The sequence below is a fragment of the Colias eurytheme genome, chromosome 6 (genome assembly GCF_061535395.1).
Source record: "Colias eurytheme isolate Ceu_HAF_F1 chromosome 6, ilColEury1 Martin Lab GWU primary, whole genome shotgun sequence".
Lineage (NCBI taxonomy): Eukaryota > Metazoa > Arthropoda > Insecta > Lepidoptera > Pieridae > Colias > Colias eurytheme.
In genome coordinates, this window is record NC_142985.1 from 5,135,279 (window position 1) to 5,148,027 (window position 12,749).

The following is a 12,749-nucleotide window of genomic DNA, read 5'->3' on the forward strand; positions in this document are numbered from 1 at the left end:
TTTTATCCGAACTGAACACTTCTGTGGGATAAAACAGGATTCACGATATAACCTAATTCCACGCGGGCAAAGCCGCGGTCGGAATGATATTTTTTTAAATAAAAAAATTGTTTAAAAAAAACACAAAATATATTGACGCATGTATTTATTTTTTGCACTCTATTATAATTGTAATTATTCATTACAAATAATCAAAATAAAATAGCCAGAACAAAGTTAGGCCCTGGTAGGATAGGTAGGCAGGTACAGCAATGTGAGACGAACACTGGCTTATTTATACCAATAATAATCTAATATCTATCTAATATCTAATATATATTATAAAGGCGAAAGTTTGTAAGGATGTATGGATGTATGGATGTATGGATGTATGGATGTTTGTTACTCTTTCACGCAAATACTACTGAACCGATTACAATGAAATTTAGCACACATATAGAGGGTAACTTGGATTAACACATAGGATAGTTTTTATCCCGGAAATCCCACGGGAACGGGAACTATGCGGGTTTTCCTTTGCAAACGCGGGCGAAGTCGCGGGCGGAAATCTAGTGTATTATAAACATTAAATTAAGTTTACTTTCTAACAACAAAAATACATAATATTAGCTAATGTGAAAACGAATCAACCAATCATCCCACAACAATGAAATGTGCACACAAATATTCATCCAAATCGGTTCATGTGATTAGGAGGAGTGACTGCAGCGCCATCCTCCGGGCCCAATTGTGTTTCCAGATCACCCAGGAACTCAATTTAATATACTTACACAAAATTTTTCGAAATGAAAACTCACATTACTATGTAAATATGAATATAAACCGGTTTTAGTACTAAGCAATTTCCCGCACAGGTGTAGTAAGTATAAATGAAATAAATATCAACATCAAATTCTTTATACAACATACTTATCTACCACCTACTAAGAAATTCTTGAAATTTTTTCGTATTTTTTAAAAATATAATACTACTCCAACGAGCTCCTGTTCCATAATTCCATATTACGTCCACCATACTTCCACTAAGTTCACCATGATTTTTTATTTCTTTGCACTTTGTTGCTTTTTGCTAAAAATGGAATCATGCGATAAAACCAGTAGAGCGTTGATAACATACATTTTTGACTGAATAAAGGTACTTACGAAGGAGTGGGTTCACATTGTGAACAATCAGTGGGTTTATTTTCCTTCTGGATTCCGGATTTCTGAAAAGATTATTTATGCTATAAATGAAAAAATCTTACACATTCGTTATGTACTTAAAACAGGGGTACATATCAAACATCGTCTATAATACAATTATCATCAAATTTAAAATAAAACCAACTTACTTCATTAATTTGTTCCAATTGTAAGCATTCTTTTTCCTCCAACCTTTATGTTTCTTCTTCTTATTTTCTTTATTGTCCCCATTTGTCTCATTTTGTCTTATCGTGTTGTCACCCTTTTTTACGATTGCGCAAGCGACACAAGTTCCCCGTGTGACGGCCGTAGCGGGAATGACTCGTGCAGCGATCGGGGTAGGAAGGTACAGGGCGGCTCTCGATATATTGGCTGGTCAGGCGCTAATTTCAAGTATTTCTTGTTTATTTCAAAACCATCGCATATTTCAAAATTCTAACACGGTAGACGTATAGGTTGTATATTTTATAGTTAATATCCAAAAAGTCGTAACTTTACGTTTGTTATTTTGAAGATGCCAGAGATTAAAAAAAAATAACAATGAGAACTTTGAATTTTTTTTCTATCGAGAAAATATCATGGAATCATGTTTCTAAAACGGTAGACGTATTGTGTTACTATTGAACTTTCTTGTCAAGAATTTTCATCCCGACAACTTTAATAATATAAAAATTACGAAGGTTTAAAAAGGGCCGTAAATGTTAGAAAAATTAATTCATCACCTTAAGTTGACTCGCTTTAGTTGGTAAGTGCATTATGTGTCGTGAATTCTATCCTCTTGTGGTATGGAATTAGTGCGGTGTAAATTAGATATATTGAATCTATTGGAATACTGTTATTAGAACCCATTTTGTTAGCACTTTTACTGTTAAAGTATTTTTGACATATTTATGCAAATTAATAAATAAGTTTAAATTTCAATTATATTCATAAAAAAGTATATCTACAAGAAAATTAATGTAGATATACTTATATTATACTTATATACTTATATCATATCGAAAACGTAATTCTCAGCATTAAGTGTTAAATAAACCACCCTTTAAACTCTCAAACATCCAATTTGAAACTGCCACTGAAGTAGCAGCGTATTAGGCCCAATTCGATCGCATTATGTGAATATTCATTCAACCGAATCCATCTTGGCGAAACGAACACAATTCGCAGTATAGTTAGGGATTGGCGCAAAGAAACCTCGAAAATTGGTGAAAAGGGATGGCTAAGAGGGGACGGGTGATCGAAAAACGCCAGCAAGGCTTTTATACGCAATTTCGTCACACATTTTACTGAACAAATGTTCTCTTAAGACGTGGCTTATGCGGAACACGTATTATTTAAGGTTAAATTCCTTGTATCGATTTGTCCTACAGGTGCGTAATTGTGTATACAGTAAACAATGGTTTCATGCAATTATGTCGCCTAAATACTAACAAATGGTCCGTATATATTATATAATACGTGTACATTACTTAATTAAAATTATATAATAACTGAAATAATGTTATGAAAATATGACTCTATGATTAGTATCTATGAATAAAATATAATTTGATACAATAACTAAATAATGTGTATGCGTGGAAAACGCTAATTGTTCATTAATATAATTTATGAAAATATATTTATCAAAAATATAACCGTACGCGTGGATTTTTTTTTTAATTGTCCATATACTGAATAAAATAATGTACTAGATTATAATAATAAATTATTTCTGCATTGGCTAATCTCCTAAACCATTTCGTATTTTTTATTTGCACAGTTTTAACGTACTCAGTGCAGAAATGCTACTTCTAAGGATTAACTCAGACTGTAGTAGCCAGTTATTGTTTCGCAAAAAGATTTATGCTCCTTACAAAGAACTCGCAAAGAGGACAAAATCGCGGGCGTCAGCTAAAATTCATATAAAACAACGAAGAAAGGAAGTTTTACTTTATAGTTTTTATTGAGTTTTATAAACTTGATATTGTATCTTTTCTCAGTTGGAGCTGTACTTTATAATATAATGTACTTTACGGAAGGGAAAGAAATACAAAGTAAAAGATATAAAAGCGTATCTCCTTTCGATGAAATATAGACATTAGATATCTGCTATAGTCCTATCGTAAAAAAATGTTATAAAACGTGACACGCGTAAAAAACAAAACGCTTATCTCTTGAAAACTTAGCCGTTATTTCATAGTTTTCCAATATACGATCGATTGGCCATAGCGTGTTTAACGAATGTTATGAATTTCCATATAAAATAATATATTTCTACAGAATTTGCATGTATTATAACCTGGATAACTTATAATGAGCATTCGTTAGTGCTGTATGCTATTCAAATTTCAGCTGTTTTAACTTCCTAATAAAATAATATTTTGTTATTTCATTATTTAATGTTATTAATTACTTAGAAAAACAAGTTTTTCCGATTTATTTTAAAATACATGAAATATAATATGATAGCGATATAATGGACGATGTAATGGAGCTTTATTTCGGGTGATCGTTTCATTTCAAAGAATGAGAACACAAAACCTATATTTATATAACCTTTACATTTTTTAAACTATTGCATAGCTTCTATCGCGGGCCTTGAGCGCGGGGACCGAATCGAGAAATTCCGTAACGAAAAAACCTCACGCTCCCCACTCCGACGGGCTCGGTGGTGTGGCTTGAAGGCATGCTATGCAATAGCTTTACCGCGGCAGTCCCCGAGTGCCACACATCTTTTTTTATTTCTTTAAAAAATTAAATTTTCGTCTCTTAAGTTATCTCTAACTTAAATTTTTATATTGTTGTATCCAATTACCTAATTGAAATAAATAAAAACAGATAACGTCCAGAAATTATAATCGCCATAAAGAATCGAATAAGCGACAATTACCTACGGCCATTGACGGACGCAGCGAGAACATCAATCGAATAGATGCTTTAGTTGCACTTTCATTATTCCCTCACTCTTATTGAATCCCACGATAAGGTACCTCGGTAATTTCCTGCCATTTACGATCATTTCTCTTCCCAATGATCACCTAACTGTAGTTAGGGTAAACGGGCGTGTTGACAAAAAGACGCCCAAAATAGTGGACGAAAATGCTTCCGGTGGTCTGGTTATGTGAAATGCGTGACAGATTAAACTAATTTATGGGGATATGCTATTTTGCAAGGGCAAAAATAAAATAATAATTTTATGAAAAATAATATTTCAAAGATATTTAGCTACATACAATAAAAATATTATAACGAAATCAAATATGTAATGACTAGCTATTTACATTAACTTATATAAACAATAGACTACTGTTTTTTTTTTTGAAACTATAGACAACCAGGTTTCAAAGGGCAATATACTTTCATTACAATTAATAGAAGGTATTGCAATTTGCGATAACATAGGTCATATTCGATATATATATACTGTATAGGTATACTAACTTGATAAACGGTCAGATTAATTATGGAGTAACAATCTGTTAAAGAATAACGAGTTTTAAAACAAACGCATGGGACAATCTATCAGCATCACATGCAAGATCGATAAATGGCTAATTACGCAGTTTCTGGTAATCTCTAATTGCGGTGCGGGTACAGTATATTCTGCGTGACGCTGGGTTATTTCCCTCGAGGGCTGTAAAGATAGCGTCCAGCTTATTGTGGCAAAAATCAACTTTACTGTATGAGACACATTTGTTTTGACGACGAAAGTTTGCCGCGTGAGAAGAATTTAATATGGTATTGTCCACACTAAATTTATGTGGTAAGGAATTACGAAACAATGTCAAGAAGTTAACGATAGAAGTTAGAAGAAGATAGCTTAATGACAGAAGTTACTAAAATGCATTGTTTTGATCATAAGGTGAAACAGAAATTAAAATAGATTATTTGTTTTTGATACTTGTTGAATTCAGTAAACATATCGCATACCTTTTACCAAAATATCAAGCATCATTCTACTTAAATTCCTGTACCGAAATTCCGTCGTTTCTAAATCGGCGGCTAAAGGAATTTAAATGAACAACATAAAACAAAAAGTGCCTAATAGACAAGTCGACAGACAGCTTTTATATTCGAAAGAAAGCTGGAGCCCCAAATTCCGTTTAAAGTACTCTCGCATTCTAAACAGAATTGCGTTCATATCGCTTCCTCAATTAATTTACTTCTCTGTGGAGTATATGAGGCGACGCGACGATGGTATGCCAAGCTAAAATTATTCTGTGACTCGACTCGCGGGCTATTGTTCACTGATACTTTATTTGTTTTGGACACTATACTGTCGCGGCTTGCTCGTATTTCTTGGTTCAACGAGTGTCGCTAATTCTTTTAACTCCTTTTCTAATTTGCAATGTGAAATATAAGTTTATTTTTTAAAGATATTACGCTGCGTAATAATGGTGCAACGCTCCCGTTGCAATTCTTTACACTTAATGTGTAGTTAATTTTGCGATGTGACTCATAAATTACGTAAATGTTGGTATGGAACTGAAAACTGTTTATTTACTTTAAATAATACGCTGGAATATTCATACAACACGTTGAACGTTTTGTTCGTGAAAAATAGGGGTCATTTTTAAATCATCCATTTATTTAGTGTATGCTAAAAATATTAACCTTATCGGCTAGTTATTTTTCAATGTACGATATATATTTCTAAATAAATAGTTTATATTCAGTTTATTATTTTTTATATTTGACTTACGTAAGTATTCCTATAACAGTAGGTAATATCAATATTGCATGTACCACTTAAAATGGTATAAAATAAATGTCATATCGTAAAAGCGAAACTTCGTTGGCCGTATAAGTTTATACACGAAACTTTACGAGTGAAACTTAAACATAATGTATGTATTGTAAATGTAATGTATAGAAATATTGTTTGATCAGGAGACATGTCGCTCATACTTATATTAAAAATGCGAAAGTTTGTGAGTATGTATAGATGTTTGTTACCCTTTCACCAAAATACTGCTGAACCGATTTTCATGAAATTTAGCACAACACAAACATAAAAGGTAATTTGGATTAACACATTGGATAGTTTTTATTCCTGAAATCCCACAGAAACGGGAACTATGCGGGTTTTTCTTTGAAAATGCATGCGAAGCCGCGGGCGTGAGCTAGTAGTATGTTGCTAGTTATTATAAGCTAGTAGACGCGTGGCATCACGTCGATTTATTAGCTCCCACCGCATTGTGTACTCTACAAAGCAAACAGTGCGAATTTTGATTTAATTATTTCGACCCTCTTCCATTCTTTGCGCCGAAAATAGACTTATTCTGTATATTTTCATTTTGATTTGGTCGGGTCTGATTTTTGGGATCTAAAATTGAAAATTAAATCAAACGTGCGTAAAATTGAAACGTTTAAAAAAATACATTTTGAAATAATAGAAATTGAATGCTATAAAACAAAAATATCAATATATTTTAAAAATATATCACTAAGTATCACTGTTATTAGATTTACATTATCACAATTTTTAGATTTTCTTTAAGAAATTCAAGTTCTGTAAATAAAACTTTCCATAGGTATTTTCTTCGGACTCTGAATATGGTTAAGAATCTATCAAAAGTATAAAAAGATTGTCCCTACCTAGCAAACAATATATAAGTTCGAATCAAAGAATGTCGAGCGCGCACAACTTATAGCTTCTTTCATTCGGGTAGCGCGATAGTGGAAGCGCCTATCCTCAAGTAGGTATTATCCTTTATCTCTTCCCGCGTAAATTCTCGGATCCTGTGGGATAGCAATAAATAGCTGAAATCCTGAACTTCGACCACTGACACAGACAGCCTTGATACGACTTAGCCAGGACTTTACCACTTTTCTTTATTTCTGAACAACTTGTTTAACTAGGTATTGAACGAAAAACGGAGCGAGCGAACTTTGAAATTAAGTTTTACTCGGAAATGGACGGTTTTGTTGCTGCTCCTTAATTATTTATATAAAATAAATTTACCAATTTTTTCCAATTGGTAAGATTATCTTAAATTGTCACAACATTTAAAAATATATCTCAAAATTGAACTCAATAAGTTTTATCTACTAAAGGAAAATTGCCATCATTGTACTCTTAAAATCCATTTTATAGCATAAAGGTCAAATAAAGTCGACCAATAAACTTTATTGTATCTATAAACAACGGATAAAATTGAAAGTTCTTAAGTAGATGTTCGTGTTAGTTCAAGATTTCGTTCGTTTTATAAGATAGCTGTTGAGCATCTCCAATAAAAATGAAATAAAAGTTTTATGAAATAAAATAGTAACTTTAAATAATAGGAATCCCTAATGTATAGCGTTATTTATAGTATGTATCAAAGGAATAAAATTATGGCAGATATAAACTATGCATGTATTAAAATTGCACTCACATTAAAAGCAATGAAAATGCTATTAATCTTAACTGTAATGCTCGGATATATAAAATAATGCATCACTAAGAGCATCACTTAACCGTCATGAAAAATTAAAAGAACAATTTAAACAAAACTACATAATATTATGTGTTATGCTCACCAATTAATAATGTTTCATTAAGGGTAAGAAACCGATATTTCTTCACCCTAATTTTAAGGCTCTTTAAAGTGAGAAACAACAAAAGGTGAACAAAGTAGACATTTGCATGTATGCAATTCAAGCACGTTTGCAAATGATAATGTTCACAATTTTTTCCACAACTATAATGGGAGTTAAAGTGGAAAATTATTCTAATGTCGCATTAAATGAAATTGTTATAACAAATTTGCGATATAACGAGCAAAAATCACGATGCACTCGACATACCGACTCTATTGCTGTACCTACCTGCTGGAAAATCGTTATTGCTTATATTGTAAAGCTGCGATCACATTGACGTAAATAAATTTTACCTTTTTTGTGAATTGCTATCCTACAGTTTTATGTTTAACTGATGGAAAATAGCACTGTAACCAAAGGATCTTAAAAAGTTCAAGCCTTGACTAGCGTGCATAAATTAAATAGATGTAATATCATTATCCACACATCGACGATGGAAAACATGTCTTAAAACCAAAAAGATACATGACATTTGCCAGCCCACATGTGCCCGCGTTGTAGGTAGATTATGTAGTAAAAACTTAATTAAACACCTTTTTACCGGCTTTAGAAAATAAATTATGTGGGCAGATGATAATGATAAATAATGCGATTAAAACCGTTTAGCCAAACATTTTGATAATAAAACTATACTTATATTCAGAAGCTGTCTTCGAACATTACTTTACTAAATATTTTTAAACTATGAAACTTTTCACAAAATATACTTTGTCAAATTTATTGAGACGCATTTAAAAAATGTTCTTTTTAAAGTCTAAAAATACGCTTTGTAATTGCTTTTTCTAAGCTAATAAATCAAGCACTTAGGTCGAGACTGCAATTTAATTTGTTCTTTGTTGTTTCTAAAAATGAGATAATTCTATTGATATCTCAGACTAGATTGAGATTTAAAGGTATTTTGACAAGATGCTTGACTAAAGAAATTATTGAACTCAGTACTTAGGAATAGAAAAGGTATCTATGTCTTGTCCTATATATTGTCCTTAGTCGCTTATAATATAATATACAGATTGTATAAATCATGATTTATACACTATTGATACATGTATCAACTTATGTTTCCTTCTATAATCTATAATACGTATACTTAATATTTACTTTTCTATGTTTACTCTTTCTTCTTTCCTTGTCTTACTCTACTCTTTAATTCTTGCTCACTATATCTGTCTACATAGAGTTGCTTGGAAGAAATCGCTCACGAGCGATACAGCAGCTCTTTGTGCATCTCTATTAAAAGCTTTCTTAATTTTGTAACAAACTTTATATCTATGTATGTACAATAAAGAGTATTTCTTTCATTCCTTCAGTCTTGAATAATTTTTCTTGTCCCAAAAAAAATATGCACTTTGTTTAGTGTTAAAGAATTTATAATTCTTTTTGCAACAATGTAAACATAACCTTACATTTCAAGTGCACGATTGCTGACCGAGTACCTTCTATTGAAGGTGGAAGTGGTTAGTATAAACAAGAGTTTACACAGCATTTTATTTATATTTGTACATGTTTTACCTGCGGTTCAAAGAGTCAATGTACACTTAAACTTCTTATCGATACGTATATTATAAAACGTGGTATAAAACGTGGTTAATTGTATGATTAAAATTGTTTTTAATTTGAAGCTATTTTATTCGTATTGTTTATGATGGTAGGTATTTGTAATTCAAGTTACCAAATTTTATTTAGTGAAAAAAGTGTGTGCCGAGCACACGTGTCAGAAGTGAAATTTCTTTGGCAAGATGCAAAGATACTTAAATCGTCGCCTTACTCCATGACGCCTAATAGTATTGCCACGACATGAATGCGCCTAACCAAGTTTCACGAAAAAAAAAATTAAACAACGAATTATTAGAGTAGCATTGCAATGTATTTTGGATTCAACTGTCAGTGTTAGCGCCTTCAAGTGTGATCGGTTATCCACTGAGCTATTAACAGTTTTGCTGCGATAACACAAAGAGGAAATTGTTCCAGCCAATTGGAAAATATTAGCATTGATCACTTTGAATCCATAATAGCATTGCCGATTAGATAATCTAAACGGATTGACGTAAATCGGTCAGTACGGTTTCTACCGTAAATCCTGTCTATTCAGCTATTTGATATATCTTGACATTGTATCTTTTGGACAAGGTAACTTTCCTTGAATGCAATTTATGTGTCGAACCGCTTTTCCGTACAGAAAGTATCGAATTAGATTTACTTTAACAGTAGGATGATGACATAGAGTGTAAAACAAATAACTTTATTTGTGTAATGCTATGATTGGGTGTTATTAGAAAGCGTGTATTTATTATTTAATACAATTTTCTGATACCAAATGTCCAACCATTTTTGGTTGTGATAGTGGTAAACGTGATGCTATTTTATTATTATGCTATTTTAAGATTTTTTGCCGATACTCATAATATTATAAATGAATTCTCTGCATCAGAATTTGTATCTGGTCGAACATTGCGCAAAAATCAATCCAGAGAACTGTTCCCGTATGCAATAAAATGCAATTTTAAGGAAATATTTCGCGTCTGTCAATTGTATTTATTAAATAACAGTTTCAACGGATGATTTTATTTTCCAAAACGCAAGCTGCAACTGTACTTGTATATATTCTATCCGCGAATGACTGCAGGCAACAGGGATTTAACGAACCCTGAAATGTAATCATGTTATACACTGGGAGTTTATTCTATTATGGGTAAGGTCGCGTTTTCTCTACCGTGTAGCGTAAAGTTGAACTTATAGAGCGCAAAAACTGTTTGTAGTTCATGATAAGTTATGTCAGATGTGTGTCACGAGTTGTGTTTGTTATGTGGTTTTGATTTGAACTCTTTGGTTATGAAGGAAGGATTGGTGAGTGGTCAGTAATTAGGCATTCGCATGTTGAACACGACTTTAGAAAATTAAGGTTTCAGTCTATAATATAGGCACAATTAATATTGAGGTTTATTATTTCATATAAATTTTTAAGTAATACTATTACTGCTACTACTGCCTTATTGCAATAATCACACTCTTAAAATTTTATTTTTCCTTTGGGTTAGAAAGTTTGTCATCTAAAAAAGACGTGTGGCACTCAGGGACTGCCGCGGTAAAGCTATTGCATAGCGAGCGTGAGGTTTTTTCGTTACGGAATTTCTCGATTCGGTCCCCGCGCTCAAGGCCCGCGATAGAAGCTATGCAATAGCTTAAAAAAAAAAACAATTTTCCTTTAAAATGTATGTCAAGCATAATATATTGAATGCTCTTAAATTTTCCCTGTGTTTATACCCCAACCCACGTAGAGTCGTTAGTCAACGATCGTAATTGTTAAGACATAAATACTACTTAAATAAACAATTGTGATATTTAAACAGCTTAGGTCAGGCTTATTATTTAGGACCCAATTTCTACTAGAAACCTAAGTTTGGAGATAGAATATGTCCATAAATGGGACGTGTATTTATAACTAGCTGTGCCCCGCGGTTTAACCCGCATTGCTTCGCTCCTGTTGGTCTTAGCGTGATGATACGCGCCTACAGCATTCCTCAATAAATGGGTTATCTAACACCGAAATAATTTTTCAAATCGGACCAGTAGTTCCTGAGATTAGCTCAAACAAACAAACTCTTCAGCTTTATAATATTAGTATATGCAAGACAATAATGCCTTTTTGTTTATATTTAAAACTTCCTAATAGCTGATACCAATCACGTACGGACGCCAAATTTTAAAGTGAGTTTTCATGTATTTTCAAATAGAGATTGTTAGAAACTTGTGATCTTTCCAGAGACAGTTTAGATGTGACAAAATCAGGCCCACTTCAGCTCACACGTTTAAAATAACATATAGTTTTAAATACCGACTGACAGATGACACATTTCGACATATTTCAACTTGTCTTTGTGAGATACACGCGTTCCCTTCTCACAAGTCACAGTTATTTATTTTTGGTCCACTATTTAGAAACTGATTCATCTCTAGACGCTATTTTAAACATTAGGATAATACATTTAAGCGTTATTATCGTATCGATTAATATTCTAAACTAATTACTCAAATAACGACAGCGGAATTTTATGAAGTCGGACGAAATTTTGTTTTTCGAGTAAAGGCTAATTCGTGTCTTCCGGGTTAATGCAATTTGTTAGCATTACCCTACTTTGTAAAATATAAATGTGTAATTTCTTATCGTTCAAATATTTATTATAATAAATCAATTTACATTCAGTTGTAGGTTACAAATAATGTTAAATGGACATATGATTTATGCACATCATTAATCCAGACATTCAAAAGCCATTAATATATTCACACTTTATTAATATCCTTGTCATATTTCACACTAATAGTTTGGTAGTCATATGTTTAACATGTGCTTCATTTCGCTTTAATTACGTACTTACACATTTCTTACTTTGGAACGATTAAGCTTCATATAATGAGCGTAATACCTCTTAAATACGGTATGTAAATAACTCATTTGAATCGAGCGTTTAAATTCTACTGAGTGGATGGATTCGAACTGAGTCTGCAAAATAATTGAGCCATTCATAAGGCTCGTGATAGCGGCCGGGTCTCATCGCTGCACAATGACTAATAAGAAGTTAATCCGCAAATAAAAGTGGAATTGAAACAGAAGTGGAACGCCTTCGCGCCGTGTGGGTAGGCTAATGTCGATTTGTCTTTGTCGGCGTCACTAAACTCGTCAGAAATAGATTAAGCGCTCGCACTCCATCTAATGGTTCCTCATTTGTTTGGCTTTAAGAGAAAAATTGCTCTTAAACTCTGCGAGATAGAATCTTGTCGATGAGTTTCGTTTGTTTGACTCAATTTGAGGAACAGATTCTCTTGACGTTTCGAATTCACTTAACACTTCCAAGTGTTCCCGAAAAAATGTTTTAAATTATGCTCCAGTGTGCTTTATCTTCGACAAGTTATTTACGTTTTCCACTCTTCTTATTAACTCGAAGCATCGTTACCTCCGAATGGTTATTGCTTTTACTAAAATCCGTATTGTATTCGAACCTTTA

The 12,749-nt window shown here is 32.5% G+C and overlaps 1 long non-coding RNA gene across 1 annotated transcript; it reads right to left on the reverse strand.

Annotated features, from left to right (window-relative positions):
* Window positions 1-544: 544 nt before the first annotated feature.
* LOC149907644 (uncharacterized) lies at window positions 545-1,729 on the reverse strand. The gene is made up of 3 exons (XR_016456841.1): window positions 1,332-1,729; window positions 1,144-1,205; window positions 545-1,069 (listed from the first exon to the last, which is right to left on the reverse strand). It is a non-coding gene; the product is annotated as an uncharacterized LOC149907644 (long non-coding RNA).
* Window positions 1,730-12,749: the final 11,020 nt, after the last annotated feature.